Source organism: Sander lucioperca, chromosome 11 (assembly GCF_008315115.2).
Source record: "Sander lucioperca isolate FBNREF2018 chromosome 11, SLUC_FBN_1.2, whole genome shotgun sequence".
Lineage (NCBI taxonomy): Eukaryota > Metazoa > Chordata > Actinopteri > Perciformes > Percidae > Sander > Sander lucioperca.
The window spans coordinates 36,866,864-36,882,848 of NC_050183.1; positions in this window are offsets into that span (position 1 = coordinate 36,866,864).

Consider the following 15,985-nt stretch of genomic DNA (forward strand, 5'->3'; position numbering starts at 1 on the left):
GGAGAGCTTTGCCGCTGGCGAGCAGGCAGTAAGGCAGGAGATGAAATGTCTTATTAGAGAGTGAATGAGAACCAGGCGGGCCTGAGCTGAGCCAGGTCCTCCATTAACCTGTCCTTACAGGGGAGAGGCTCATAAATAAGGCCTGGATGGCAGGAAGGGCTGGGGGAGCCGGGTAGGAGTTGGAGGAAGATGGTGGAGGTAAGCGGAGACCTTCATGAAGATTGGAGAGTGCCAATATGGAGGGGGTGGGGTGGAGGGGACACCTTAGGGACAGCACTTGTCCTTTCAAAGGAAAGAGGAGAGAGCATTGATCTGTGTGATCCCTCTGATGTGGTGGACACAAACACAAAAAGGGACTAACGCATAAAGACGCTCTGGATGACACGCTGTCATATTCTTTTAAGTCTTCATATTGGGAGATGTATTGTTTGTGGGACTGAAGATGAAGCCATCCCATTAGCCTGTGGCTAGGACCTTTTAGGGCCAATAAAAATCACTCCAACAAACCTGTGATTGATTTCAAGCGAGTGGAAATGGCAGCATGGTAGTTCTGCCAGTCTATTGCTCAATGTAACACTTCCATCTCGGATTTCGTCCCCTCTAATATGCTAGCACACACACATACACAAACACACACACACACACACACACACACACACAATCTGTTCTTGAAAATGCACCGTAGCCTCAAGGAAGTGGGTTAATATGGGGCACAGACAGGGGTGGACTGGGACAGAAATTCGGCCATGGCAATTCCATCCCTTACCGGCCCAGTTTCAGACGGGGACATTGTTTGCGTTACAATTGCAAAAAACAGGCTCACGTGAGATTATAGCAGCAGCAGCAGCATGAGGAACATTTACAGGCTTTCATAATTAAATAATACACACACTGGAGCCATTCATAACACCTTCAAATAAACTACAATGGCACCATCTCAAAGGTCCTATGACATGCTGCTTTTTGAATGCTTTTATATAGGCCTTAGTGGTCCCCTAATACTGTATCTGGAGTCTCTTTCCCGAAATTCAGCCTTGGTGCAGAATTACAGCCACTAGAGCCAGTCCCACAATGAGCTTTCCTTAGGATGTGCCATTTCTGTATCTGTAGCTTTAAATGCTATAGAGGAGGAGAGAGGGGGGGCAAGGTGGAGGGTGGGGGTGTGGCCATGACCAACTGCCACTTTGCTTGTTTGTAAGCCATGATGTCTCTCTCTTTCTCATGGGTGGGCCAAATTCTCTGGGCGGGCAAAGCAGAGAAAGGAGAGGTAACCTTCCTCCTTATGACGTCATACGGAGGAGATTCTAGATCAGCCCATCTGAGCTTTCATTTTCTCAAAGGCAGAGCAGGATACCCAGGGCTCGGTTTACACCTATCACCATTTCTAGCCACTGGGGGACCATAGGCAGGCTGGGGGAACTCATATTAATGTTAAAAAACCTTATAAAGTGAAAATGTCATGCCATGGGACCTTTAAAATAGAATGGAAATGTTTGCATATTTAAAACATTCGGCAGAACTGCCAGATTGCCGGTCCACCTATGGGCACAGACGAAGAAGGGGGACATTTTAGTCTACATGGTTTGAGTTGACTGACAACGGCAAAAACAAATACACACTAAACAAACAGACATGAAAATATTGTCAAGGCTGTTGAATGTGAAACCAAGGCTTTTGTTTCTGTTGTGGGACTTTTGCAGATAAATAGAACAAACATGGCAGAGCCCAATTCGGGTGGAGTGAATATACAACAAAGCTGGAGAAAAATGACGACGTGGATGGAGATGAGGAGCAAAATGGAAAACAAAGGTCCTCTCCTCTCCTCTCCTCTCCTCTCCTCTCCTCTCCTCTCCTCTCCTCTCCTCTCCTCTCGCCCCCGCAGCCTCCTGAGCACAGCTGTCTACATGGCTGGGCTGTTTTCACTGACAGGCTGTGAGATCCATGAAACAGGAGGACACCAGGGACCTGGGCCACCTCGACAACATGCGCCCCCACAATCTGCTGTTCACAGTGTACCCCAGCCCTCCCTCTCTCTGCGTCTCTCCCTCCCTCTCCACACTAACAATCTCCTTCACTATTTCAAATATTTCATCCCTCAGGCTCTCTCTCTCTTTCCATCTTGCACAATATTTTTTCGCTTGCAATGTCTCGTCTCGGTTCTATTAGATTTTCTGTTTGTGCCTGTCATTTTATCTCCCTAATACTCCCTCCTTCTTTCTGCCCTCCAGTGGCCCCCTCACACTGTCACATCTGTATGTTTGCTGCTGCTTGGCTGTCATGTCCCATGCTTTTGCCTCAGCCACACATAATTTCTCACAAACAGAGAGATGAAAGGAGGGAAGGGGAGAATGAAACAGAGAAAACAGGGAGTCCGGGGCTGATTCCGAGGAGGTTAAGAAAGCATGTGGAATAAGAGGGAGGCAGGGTGAATAAACCAACAACAAACAACTTCTTATTTTGACTGGCTGCACAGCGCAATTGCAAGGCTGTCTGTGATTTAATAAGCAGTTCTTTGGCATTAGGAGTCTGCTTGTTATCATTGGTGCTGAGGCAGAGGCACTGCATGGTTTTCCCCATTTTCAGCTCCAGACGGGGGAAGGCGAGAACACGGCCAAGGGCTATGGGAGGAGAGTCTCTCTCTCTCTCCGCTGTCTCCCCTGGCTGGGTGGAGCATAACTGGGGGACTTGGCCCCGAAGGGAAGGTGTGGGAGCCGAGGTAGTGATGGGGACAAGCTCCCCTGGAAAGCCCTAGAGGGAGACCGCTTCTTTGCAGTAAATAAACAGCCCACTCTCCCTGCGTGGAGCATCTCGTCCCTTTATGCATCTCAAACCCTCAGGACAGTTTCACATCACTGTAGCCCCTCCCTCCTACAGTTCTAGCTTTAACTGTCCCTTTCTCTGTTGTACCCCACTCTCTGTCATGACACACTCATGCAAACATCGTCATCCACCCCAACACACGCACACGCACACACCAACTCACCAAAACACTCTCTTAACACATCAGATCAAAGAGGATGAAAATGTGATCTTTGTAATTCTATTCCCCCCCGTCCTTGCCCACACCAATGTGAAGTGGGTTTTTTTTCTCTGCCTTTCTTTTCAAGGAGAGACAAACAACAATGAACAATGTGGGATCTGTCGCATTCTTCCCATGGGAGAAGACTTCTAACGGCAGTTTCTATTAGGAATGGAGAGGGAAGAAGAAAAGAAAAGAGAGAACCCCCCACTGTGCAAACAAAATCTAAGTGAGAACCATAACTCAGAACTTAACAGCATTGTTTAGTATTTATTGTATGTGAAACTCATTTTGAATCCTTGAAAAAAAGAAAAAAACTCACACACCTTGCAATACAGTAAATCAGTGTAGGCTATAATATTAGCCTATTAACGATCATCTTTTTTTCTTCATAACATAGAGTATATCTATTTGATGCATCACTGTGCTGCTCTGAGAGGTTGGTTCTCTGTCGGCCCCTCGAAACACGTCTAAATAAGACCACATGTGACAAGTCGTCAAGTGCAGCAGCATGAAAGTGAGATTCAATGTCAAAGATGGATTTCTCACATATTCCGTGAGATGCCTCACTTTCAACCCATACAAATAACACATCTGATTAGCTCTCTGCTCAGTCCACCCACGTAGGCAGCGTGCAGAGCATATACTGCGCACACGCTTGTGATGTGCATGTGATGCTGCCTCTGATTTTTACAGGGGCCTTTGCTCCTCCTCCCTCTCTCTGCTCCTCATAGACCTGTCACTGCTTGACTCTCACCGCTCGGCACAGTGGAATTGACCCACTTCTTACACTGTTGGGCCCAAGAGAAGGGCCCCAGGAGAGCCAGAGCACATACACGTACAAATGCACACAAACACATCACATTATACTGTATATGACTGCGTACATATGATAACATGCGCTGATAAATAAAACATGTCATTATTGGTACCTAATAATTCCATCGATGAGACACATGCACACTTCCATAAAAAGAAAGTCAGGAGTCAGATTAACTGATAGTTCAGGCAACAAGATCTTTAAATATCTCGAGTCAGCCAGTTAGTTAGAATACACCCACCTCAGTGTAGCTGTATTGGTTGAAAGTAAAGCGACATCCTAACTGTGTCATCATTTTCTAACCAACTTTTGTGTTTGAATTACTCCACTCATCCATTATCTTAATGAGACAAAGGTTTGACTGCATGAGATTAAGACAGGAAAGGAGAAAAACTTTTTCCTATCCAGCATCAGACTGCAGAGTTCATCTGCTCTATCATATTATTTCCTCCTATATGCAAAGATCAAAGAAATGTCAGTGCATCATACAAATGCATGCACAAAGACACACACGTGTACACTGACCTGCAGGCATGCATAAGAAGCTCCAAGGTTACCTGCAGCTATCATGAGAAGAGACTGATATCTGGATTTTTGATGAGAGCATTCTGAGAGCATAGAAGAACACAAAGGCAACAGTCCTGGGGCAGATCTACACAGGAGGATATCTGAGCCTTACAGTCCCCTCTGGTTTAACTTATTCATCAGATGCTTGCACAAGGAATTCACAAAGACATGGACAGTGATTTAAAAGAGGAATGGTGCTGTGAGGGGGTGTGATGCAGTACACTGCAGATTTTTGGATCAAAAGAAATATACATATGGCATACACATGGTAGTGTCTCACACAAGTTATTCTGTCTCAGCGGCATGCAGGCAGCGTCAAATATTTCTTTCTAAAAGTATAGATTTATCATCACTAAATGAAATGTCATAGCTAGTTGCATAGCAAACTTAACTAACTGTCAAAACTTTTTTAACACTTGTTAAGAGTGATTTGAAAACACTAAATCAAAAATAATGTTTAAGTAGAGACTTTTGTAGATTGGGAAGATTTTACATTTCATTTCACAAACATCACATTATGTATAACATTTCTCATATTACGATACATTATGCTAATAACATCAGACTAAATGACTAGCATCTGTTAGGTTAGCTTAATCCTTTCTTTCAGACTCATCCTAAACTGCATGAACCCTACTTACTCTGAAACACACATTTCTCCATATGAACATTTAAATAAAACAAAGTCATACATTCATAAAGGATTGGCAACTAGTTTTAAGGTCCCATATACTGTATGGGTAGAAAATGTTGCAAGTGCTGTTACAGTCATTCCCTGGCTGCAATGACGATGTAGAGATGCAGAACGAGCAGATACGGAAGACCCCGAAACACTGAACAATCAGAGCAGACTGGTCTTTAGGGCTTAAAGAGACAGGTGCTAAAACAGAGCGTGTCAGACAGTGGTGCATACATGTATATTCAGACAGACAGTATGAGAAAAATTATGTGTTTTTTAACATTAAAGCATGTAAACATGTTCTAGTAGAAACACAAAATACAAGTATGAACCTGAAAATTAGCATAATATGGGACCTTTAATATATAATTTGCCCACTTAAACTGCTATGTTACAGTGTGTGATGCTACAGTGACTTCCTGTACTTTTAGTTGCACTACAGATGTTTTCTAGCAACCCATTAACACCTTACTGAAGTCTTTACTAGCCAAGACATTTCTTGAGCTTGCAACGGTTTGAACAGCCTGGTCTCACAGAATTCTGTGAAATGATCACGCACTGTTAACACCGCATTACGTGGTGGTGGCACGGAATGTGTGAACATTCTGTGTGGGCACCACGGAAAACAATGCCAATGTAAAGTCAATGTGAAGATGACGTAGCATAAGAGCGACTACGGTAGCGAGTAGTATGAAAGCCCGAAAATCCACGTATGGAGGTTGGATGGGGTGGTGGATGGGTCAAACAACACAGGACTTTCACCCAGGAGACCCGCGTGTCACGTTTCCTAAACCCAACTGTTGCTTTCTTCTTTTATTAAACCCAACCGTCTTTAGTTTAGAATGGAAGGACTCCACAAAGTTAGAAATGGTTTTATGAAAAGCTGGTGAGACCCAATCCTATAGGTGAGACTATTCAGATGAGGTATGGAAGGGTTAATGGCTGGCAAAACAGCACTGAAACAAGTTAATTAAATGAAATGCTGCTGTGCATTTATGACAGATACATTTTTTTTTACTTTCTCTTTTTAGTTTCAGGGTCACAAGCTGCTGTCGCTGCTGTGTCATTTTTCAGTATTTATGGTCAATTAAAGATTCACTGCTAGAAAAAAAATATATTATGAGCATCTTGTTGTCTTTAAAAAACTATAGAGATGAAATGATAACAGCAATACCATCCAAGTGTCGTTAGTGCTTTGGGAGGAAACGTGGCATGCTGTGTGCGCATGTAGTCTGATGCAGGGAGAAAGGGGATGCTCAGGGAGAGGTCAGGATAAAAACACACGGCCTGGTTCGCCGGTTGCGCACCATGCCTGTCAAAATACAAATCCCTGTCTTGCGCAGTGTGACATCATTAGTATGTGGAAGTGAAACCTCTGCTGTTCCTGAGTGTTGTGAGTGAAGGCTACTACTTCAGCTCAGCATGCCGGCATTAGCTGCGGGTTCAGCTTAGACAGGAACATTTTGAGTATACAACTAACTCCATCCTACATGGCTCCTGCAATGAAAACAAGCAACAAGGCTTGTCAGGAAACCACAAAGACATATCGAGAGAGAGAGTTGAAGGACAGCGGTGGAATGTAACTAAGTACATGTACTCCAAATACTTGACTTAAGTACAATTTTGACATAATATTTCTATTTTATGCTACTTTATTCTGCTACTCCATGACATTTCAGAGGGAAATGCATTTGCCTGACACTTATAGTTACTAGTTACTGTTACTGTACATAAAAAAACATGATGTGTTGTGGCCGGGTTGGCTCAGTGGGTAGAGCAGCCGCACATATACTGATAGGTTTATTCCTCGATGCAGAGGTCCAGGGTTTGAAACCGACCTGTGACAATTTCCTGCATGTCTTCCCCCTTTCTCACCTATCTGTCCTGTCAAATTAAAGGTGGAAAAGCCCAAAAAATAATCTTCAAAAAAACACCATGTGCTTATATGATATGATGCTATACTATACTACTAATCCACCCAGTAGTATATAAAGTATCTTAAATTGTCCCATGTATTTCGTGATAAAAACAGAATAATAAGATATTGAAAAGAGCCATTTTTCATAATGAGTACTTTTACTTGTTATACTTTAAGTACATGTTGTTGATAATACGTCTCTACTTTAACATTTTGTATTCAGTACTTTTACTTGTATTTCAAAAAATCTATACCTGAAAATACTGCATCATATTTTTAGGTATTTCTACTTTTACTTAAGTAAAGTATCTGAGTACTTCTTCCTCCACTGGAGAAGGAGCTGAGGTGTGGGAGGAATGGAGGACACAGGAAATGGAGTGAGAAACACAGGGCATTGCTAAAACAATAATGACTTCCGCTAATTGTGTTTCCTATGGCCAATGTGAGTGTGGTGACATTTCAGTTCTGTGTTTGTCGGTCAAAGGATGAGCTAATTAATGTGGTAATTTAGCCCCAACGCCTCCAGTGACAGCCACACCCCCTCGTTAGCAGCCACAAGGATAAGGGTCGGAGCAAGAGAGGGAGAGAGACAGACAGAGACAGAAGCAGAGAGTTTTTTCTGGCTTTGCTTCCAGAGCAGCCCCGAAGTCACACAACTCTGTCTCTGTAACAGGAACAAGTGATTATTTCTGAAAAATGGGGAACTTTGTCAAAACGTATCCCTCCCACACACCATCTCTCTCTCTCTCTCTCTCTCTCTCTCTCTCTCTCTCTCTCTCACACACACACACACACATGCGCGCGCACACACACACACACACACACACACACACATACAAACACGCACAAGCTCTCTCTCTCACACACACACACATACACACACACATTAAAACTTTCATGTTGGGCATGCATGGGCACATACATACATTGGTGGGTATAAACATACACAGCTGTGCAAATATGCAAACACACACTTAGAGGAAATGTGTAAGTGCTTGCACTCACACACACACACACAGACACACACACACACACAGACACACAAAAGACTTAAACTCTGAGGCATGTTGTTTGATTGATCCCATCAAGCGAAAGGCATCTCTGCCATTCTGCCAGCAGATGAAGCATCAGTAATGAGGGATAAGAGGATACAAACTCTAACTGTGGTCTGTTCACATCCTACAGACATTATAGAAGCTGTGCAAAGCAAAATCTTTGACATAGCAACACTGCACCCGCTACAGGATATAATGCAGCAGTGTTAGTATCTTTTACTTAAGTTAAAGGACTAATACTACAATGTAAAAAAAAACAGTCCTCAATCAAAATCTTGCATAACCACAGAAGGATTATTATTATTATACATTTGAGGGATCATGACATAATTAATGGAGCAGAGAAGAAAAAAATGTTCTGCTTCACAAGTTTGTATTTTTTTCTTACATTTTTGTAAAATGTCAGATACATGAAGGTTGTTACTCATTAAATAATTGCATGTCATTTGTACAAACATTCCATTTGCTTGTTCCTCAACATTAGACAAGCTGTTATCAAAGGGGTAGTGACTGTACATATTTTCTGAGATGATTGATGCTCTCCAACTGAATTTCTTGACGTGCAGTTTACCCCTTTGCCTGGATTCCTTTTTGTAAGCTTAAAAGGAGCCGGAGTCTGCGTGCTGCCAAAAAACACTCAGCGTTCCCTAATGCAAACCAAAGGAGATGGCCCAGCACTAGAAATTTGAGGAAGCACATTAATGTTTGCATGCATGCGTTCCAAACAAGTACAGTTTTGCAGAGTTGGAAAACTAGCAATAACTCTTTCCTTAACATTTCAGTGACAATTGCAGCCAATAAATGAACTTTAGCAGCTGTGACCAATAATTATATGTCAACAGTGGATCACAAGACAACTCGTATGTAAAAGGGTTTGCATTATCACCTTGCAGAGCTTTATAGCAACTTGCAGCTCATTATTTTGGTTTTACAGACAATAACATTACTGCTTTGATTAAGTCTCATAGCTCTCATCAGTGACATTTTTGTAAATAAGATATCAATAGCCATGTTTCCATTCAATAAAACTTCCTCAATTGCGCAAAAATGTTTGTCTGCTCGCTTGAGTTATTTTTTTTTTGCCTTTGTCGAAAAAGAGTTAATGTGCTTAATGGGATATGGAAAGGCCTTTGTCGGATAAGTTCTGAAGTAGCAAACTTTTAACTCACGTGAGTGATCTGCTGTTTCCTCTGTCTACATTTTTCCTGTCCGATACTAAGTTACTGACATGAAAGTCAGTCAGTCAAATTAAAACCCAATTAAACCAAATCGCTGAAGACCTCTCTACATGTTCTCACATAGATGGGTTAGATGCATAGACAGTAAAATAAATGGACACAGCGACGCCATAGACTTTGACGGAGACCAGTGAAGTCAATTAGAAGCACTTTTCCGGTGATGGCTGAGCGTACTGCGCAGCCTCAAACTGAGCTTGACGACGTTGTGCGATGTGAGTAAGCTGTCTGAAATGTGTAAGTCTTCTGGTAGCTGTGCCAAGAGAAATCTCAATCATTCCGAATCTTGCAGAGACAGAGAGCGTGAGTAGGAGCTATCCATGAGTGTAGGAGCAGGAACAAAACGTAAATATTTTGTTCCGATGCTTGTCATGGACTCTCTATGGACTTCTCCCTTGACTGTATGCCTCCACGTCCCCCCGATTGCCTGCGAGCTTCTCCTGACTATACAGTAATTTCTCTACTGTGCGACAGAAAGTCGCGTGGTCATGACACAGTCATTAGCCTATTTTTACAAAAACGGCTGCTACAGGGCCATAACGTGAGATACAAGGTAATGGAGCCTTTTATACATTGTCGTGTTTCTTTAGAAATAAACAATGGACAAATAAAGTCTTTAAAGGCTTCAGATGTAAAGTTATTTGCTGTCAAAGTGACGCCAAAATGAATGGGAGTCAATGGAATGCTAGCGGAAGATGATGGCTTGTTAGCCTCAGAATCTCACCATAGGAGGTATGCTTTCCGGATGCTCTCTTACCCCCTTGGTTAGATGGCCATGTTTCTGGTTTGCAACCTGTACTTCATCTACTCTTGTTTCTTGGCGAATCAACTTCTGACAAAACTCTGCTGTAGCCGAGCACCTAATTAGCATTTCTTTGTGACATTTCAAAAGTTTGCTTACAATTCACTTGACAATTGAATGGAAAAGTGGCTAATGTAGAGTTCCAATCCTGCCTAAAATAGTGTTATTCTTACAAAATAGCTGCAGACAGAAAAGCAGATTTTTTTTATGGAATGTTTGTGTACCAAAGCTTCTTCGGGAAATTAAAATTACCTTAAAATTAAGATTAGTGAACTTGTAATTTTTAAAGCTAACACAGTTTTTTGGAAATTATTATTTTGTTGATTCTGAATGACAAGTTGAAGAGCGAAGTCGAACAAAAAAAACAACTAAAGAAGAGAGGACAGTCTGTGCCTCAGTGGCTATTTTAATGAGCAGACTCATTCTTCTACCACCCACCACGTAATTCCTCTTTACCTCCTTTCAGTACTCTCACCCCATCCAAACACACCATAACACACACACAAACATTTGCCCGGCTCATTAATTAAAAGCACAAACAATTTACGGAAGACAGCTCCTCCAGCTTCCAGAGGTAGAGGCTTTTTTTTTTTCTTTATCTCCTTTCCTCCATTTGTGGAGGAATGTTTGGCTGAGCTGAGCCTTCTTGTTAATGTAAATAATTTACCTTTACCTTTATCCTGATAGAATCTTAATTGTGCCTCTCCGACTCGCCTCAAGGCAATTCATCAACGTCCTCCTTGACCAGCAAAAGATGCGTTGGGAGAAGAAGAAAAAAAAAATCTAGCTTTGAAACTAAGTAAGAGAGTGCACAGACAATGAGAGGCACACACACTGGCCTAGATAATGACAGCTCTCCACCAATTAAAGGAGGAGTTTGCTGTTTTCATCTGGTGCTGCTGGTCATCTATTGTCTCTGGATATTGATCTTTATTTCAATGGAGCAAATACAACAGAGAAGAACAAAAGCATTACTGGCTATGCCCGTGGCCGTGTTACCTCAAGAACATTTGGAGTGTTATTGGCGAATCCATTCATTCCAGCACGAGGTATTCATTATACTGTGAGACTGATAAATGCAAAGATGAGCTGCATGCACATATGGGCCTGGAAGCCATTCAGAGGACAAGAGACCGACGGTGTGCATGTGTGTGTGTGTGTGTGTGTGGTGTGTGTGTGTGTGTGTGTGTGTGTGTGCACGCGCACGTGCATGCCTGCGTGCACGTGTGTGTCTGTCTGTCTGTTTATTTAGTGTGTGCAAAGGGAGTATCGGAGTGGTGGAGGGGTTGGGGGGGTTACGGGTGAGGGGGTTAGGGGGAAGGGTCGACTCTTTATTTTTCATTTTTGGCATATCAGCCTTGGAGGGCCTCGTGGTGCAGTAAAAAGCCATGCATCTCCCTCACGTGCCTGGCAGAGTGTAATTGCTAGCATCTCGTCTCGAAATGAAAGCAGCGTTCGGCCATTTCTCAACACGCAGGGCTAAAAAGAGACCACAAATACCCACCACTTCCCTTAGCGAGAAATGTCCCTGCACTCCCACAGCCTGTGCTCTTTACCAGAAGCAGCAGCAGCTGACAAGGCAACAGTGGCTGTGTATGTGTGTGTGTGTGTATGTACACAGGCAGGGCCTACACTGGTATCTGCTGATTTATCTGTGCTTAATTATGTTGCGCTGTGGAGTCACAAGCTAATTATTTGCCTTTTCAAAGCTTTAGAACATACTCGTAAAGAGAAGTACAAGAGAGATATATCTTTGGTATAGCTAAAGTACATATGTAGATGTAGTGTCACGGGTACACAGATACACCACAAGTGTACAAGTTTCATTCATAGTTCTGATTTTAGAACAGGTGCAAAAGTAGAACAACCCTCACAACAAGTCACTTCTGCTAAAATACCAACTTCCACTGTCTACCCTTACAATTTAGGATTTGAAAACAAGGGTAAAGGAATAAACTTCTCTCTCTCTCTTCTGCTGTATCCACATCAGTTGAATATGCAGCGCTGTGGAGGAAGGTCTGGCAATGCAAGACTAAATATGCCTTGACTGAAAGAAAGAAATATGAAAGAAAAGCTGGTGTGTGACAATAAACCAATGAGGTGAGAGGTCAATTGTGTGTGTGTGCATGTGCATTTGAGAGAGAGGAGTAAGTGTGTGTCTGGGGGACAGGTGACATAGTGTGTGTGTGTCCTGGTGATGAAGGGTCAGCGGAGGGTCACAGTGATCCAGTTACACTCCCCTTTTCTCTCCATTGATCCCTCCTGATTCCTCTGATACACTGCTGTTTCTATATTGACATCTAACCATACAGACGAATGCTGGAAGGCATACAGTCTTCCAGTGTCTGAGCCCTTTATTGAGCCGTGCGAGAGACGCTAATGACCAGGATAGCTCTCAGCGAGCCCCGTGCGCTTCTCCTCCACCTATTCTAACCTCTGTTCTCATCTCACGTATGATCGCTTGAGGCCCACGATGTCATCGAGACCTCTTGTCTGTCTTTTTCATCAATACTCACCTCTGTCTTTCTCCAATTTGTTTTTTTTCTTTTCCTTCTTACTCTTACTATAGTTTCCATAGCCCTGGCTGTCTCTCTGCCCCTCCTCCTTCCTTCCCTTCGTTTCCCCGCCCTGCACACCTGCTCGGGGACCCATCCCTGTGCCTCCCAGCCCGGGCATGGTGGAGAACAGACGGCCCCTGTGTTTTCTGATAATCATCACATAGCTTGCATGCCTGCTCCTTTTCTCTCTCTCTTTTTCTCTCTCTGTGTTCTTTCTCCTCTCCTCTGTGCCCCGCCTGCCAGCTTACCTCAGCCAAGCCTATAACCACCCCCACCCCCCCTCACCTCCCCCTGCACCCTCCCCCCTGGCTGCATCTGCCCTGCCATACATCAGCCTTCTGACAGGCTCACTCAGCACCCACAATGCCTCGGCCTCATTCTTTTCACCTTTCGTCATTAGTTTCATCAATTGCAGCTGTCAATTGCAAAACAGACATCTAGTATGGGTGTTCTTTCCAGGAAGTGAGAACAAACAAAAAGACATTTTAAGTTATAGTTTGACATTTTGGGGAATAACCCAGCTAGCCTGGCTTTAGCACTGTCTAGAGGCAAATAAAAATAATACTATACTGAACAAGATATAATGTATTAATAAGTGATCTTCAGATTTTGTTACCTCTAGATACAGCCAGGCTTGCTGTTTTCCCCTGTTTCCAGTCTTTATGCTAAGCTAAGCTAACCAGCTGCTGACTGTAGCCTGATATGTAAGAGACAAATATGAGTGATATTGATATTCTCATCTAACTCTCTGCAAAAAAGCAAAAAACATCTTTCTTTCTTTCTTTCTTTCTTTCTTTCTTTCTTTCTTTCTTTCTTTCTTTCTTCCCCTCACCTAAGTCTTTCCACCTCCTAACCCTGCTCTTTTTCCTCTGCCCCTCCCACCGTGCCCGTGTGTCTCACTGCAGGTGTTCCCATTGCCAGGGGTGAAAAGCAAAGAGGAGGCAGAGCTTTGCTTCATTCAGCTATTGAGTTAATGGTTCCTCATTCACCACCCACACTGCTTATTAGGCCTGCTCTAAATAACCAAAAAAAGAAACAGAGAAGCGGCAGTCAGTACGCTCCCAAATGCTATTCACAGATCCCACACTGAGTATTACTCCGAGGGCTACATAGGCGAGGATATCAGCGCTCAGTGTCATTATTTGATCAAGTGGTCATGCAGTGGTCTGTGTAGTTAGTACTTGAGGGAATGAACACCCCTGTGGGCCCCTTTAAGCATCCATTGTGTCTGTATAAAGAAAGCCCTTTGGAACAGGGGGCCCCATTGTAGAAGAAATTGTTCATTTATTAATTCATGCTATCAGGTTGCCGGGTTTCATGTTTTACAAAAAGCGCCAGCAATGGGCAGATTGGTTATCAACACCAGCTGTCCAGACGAGACAGCTAGACTCTCTCCCCCCCTCCGCCTACAGTTCCTTACCATCCTATCTGTATCTGTTTATCTTTCCTATCCTTTTCCACCCTCCCCACCTCTTCGTCCTGTGTACTCTTCGGCATTAAAGGTCTGGATCAGGCAGATGGACAGAGCCTTAGATCAATCAGAGAGATCAATACTTCCAGACTGGCTGAGACGATCTGTGCAAACTGACGGGTATCTGACGGCTCTGATCCGGTCCAGTCTAGGCTTCCTCTGGTCATGGATCAGCTTAGTTTAGCTTGGTTTGGTTTAAGTCCTGTCTGGTCTTGTTCAGGTCTGACATGTTAGGATTACAGTTTGAAATGTTATAACGTTTGCAGTTTCCAATTCATCAATCCATTTTTTAATAAAGAAGTGACTTTTGAAGCCACACAGAAACATCATTTCTTGTACATAAACATTAAAAATGATATATGCTTTTCTTCATTGCTAGTCGTTTTTCTTTCACTTTTTGGACAAAACCCATTAATTTATTCTACATGTGTCTGTTCCAAACATAGAATTCAGCAACAACATGATAGATGGCTGCCTGGATCAGATGAATGCAACAACAATCGCACATGTTACCTTTTCTCTCTCTTCATTCACAAGTCATTAAGTCAGAAGACAGCTCTGCTAAATGTCAGAAAGCTGCAGGGGGGAAACCACAAAGGGAACCTGGTTTCATTGTTATGCTCTTTGATTATGCACAGGTCAAGTGGAAAGTCTATCTTCATCCTCTGAAAATAACCTTTTCGCTCAGAAAAATTGGCATGTACTGCATTTTTTGTAAGTGCTCTGCACCAAGAGAAAAGGATCGCAGATGAATGAGGATACAGTTGCCACTTGACATCAGCTCTGATATTCTCATTTTCTCTCCCCCACGAACACAAAGTTCAGACAAGGCTGAAGAGAAGACAAAAAACAGACTGAATGTTGGCTTTCACGTACCTCCCCACCTGCCCCCCCACCACCTATGCAGCACTGCTCCGTTCTAGGTCAGTTTTCTGATGATAGACAGTGACAGAGCCAAGCAGAGCTTCACGGTTCCTGCCTGTCTTCCGGCTGCAGCGTCTGGCGTGCGGTTGATGTAGTCCAGGCTCACCGCCGGCCCTGTCTCTGACTGTTGGCCCATGACACCAAACTCAGACAGAGCTGAAATCTGGAGGGCAGGAAGGAAGGAAGCACACTTCCAAGACAGTCAACTCAGAAAGAAAAACAACAGCCAGTCATCACTCAGTCAGTGCTTATACATTGTGACATCGTGCAAGGGTTTTGCTGGGTTGTTTTCAATTGAAAGAAGAAAAGGCGATGCGAATGATTATGAAATGGAAATAAATGTAATGCTTTAAGCCGTTTCCAAAAATATAAATGATCCCTCCTATTCACTGAAAAACACAGTTTTCTAAATTCTAGCTTATTAGCCATGCTAGCGGCATAGCTCTAGAGATAGGAGTGGCGGAACGGCCCAAAACTTTGATCCAGGCTGAAACAGCTTAATAACTATCAGATGGATTGCCTTGATATGTGGTACAGATATTCACAGACAATGAACTGCTTCACTTAACCTTTAGTGCCATCAGCGGGTCAAATTTTTCACTTCTCCTGTTAATTATCTCAACATTTTATATGGATTGACAAATTTGATACAGCCATTCATAGTGCCCAGAGGATGCGCCACCATGAGGTTGATGTTTGTGTTTTTGAGTGAAATGTCTGAACAACTATGAGACGTATGAAATTAATTTTGGTACAGACATTCATGGCCCCCTTAGGATAAATTGTAATAACTTTGGTGATCCCCTGACTGTTCATGTATATGGCACAATCATCAGGTAAAAAAGAATTATGCAAAACTTGTCATTCCCATCAGCTTCAACTGCCCTTTGTGTTAAGTGCTAATTACCAAATGTTAGCATGCTAACACACTAAACTA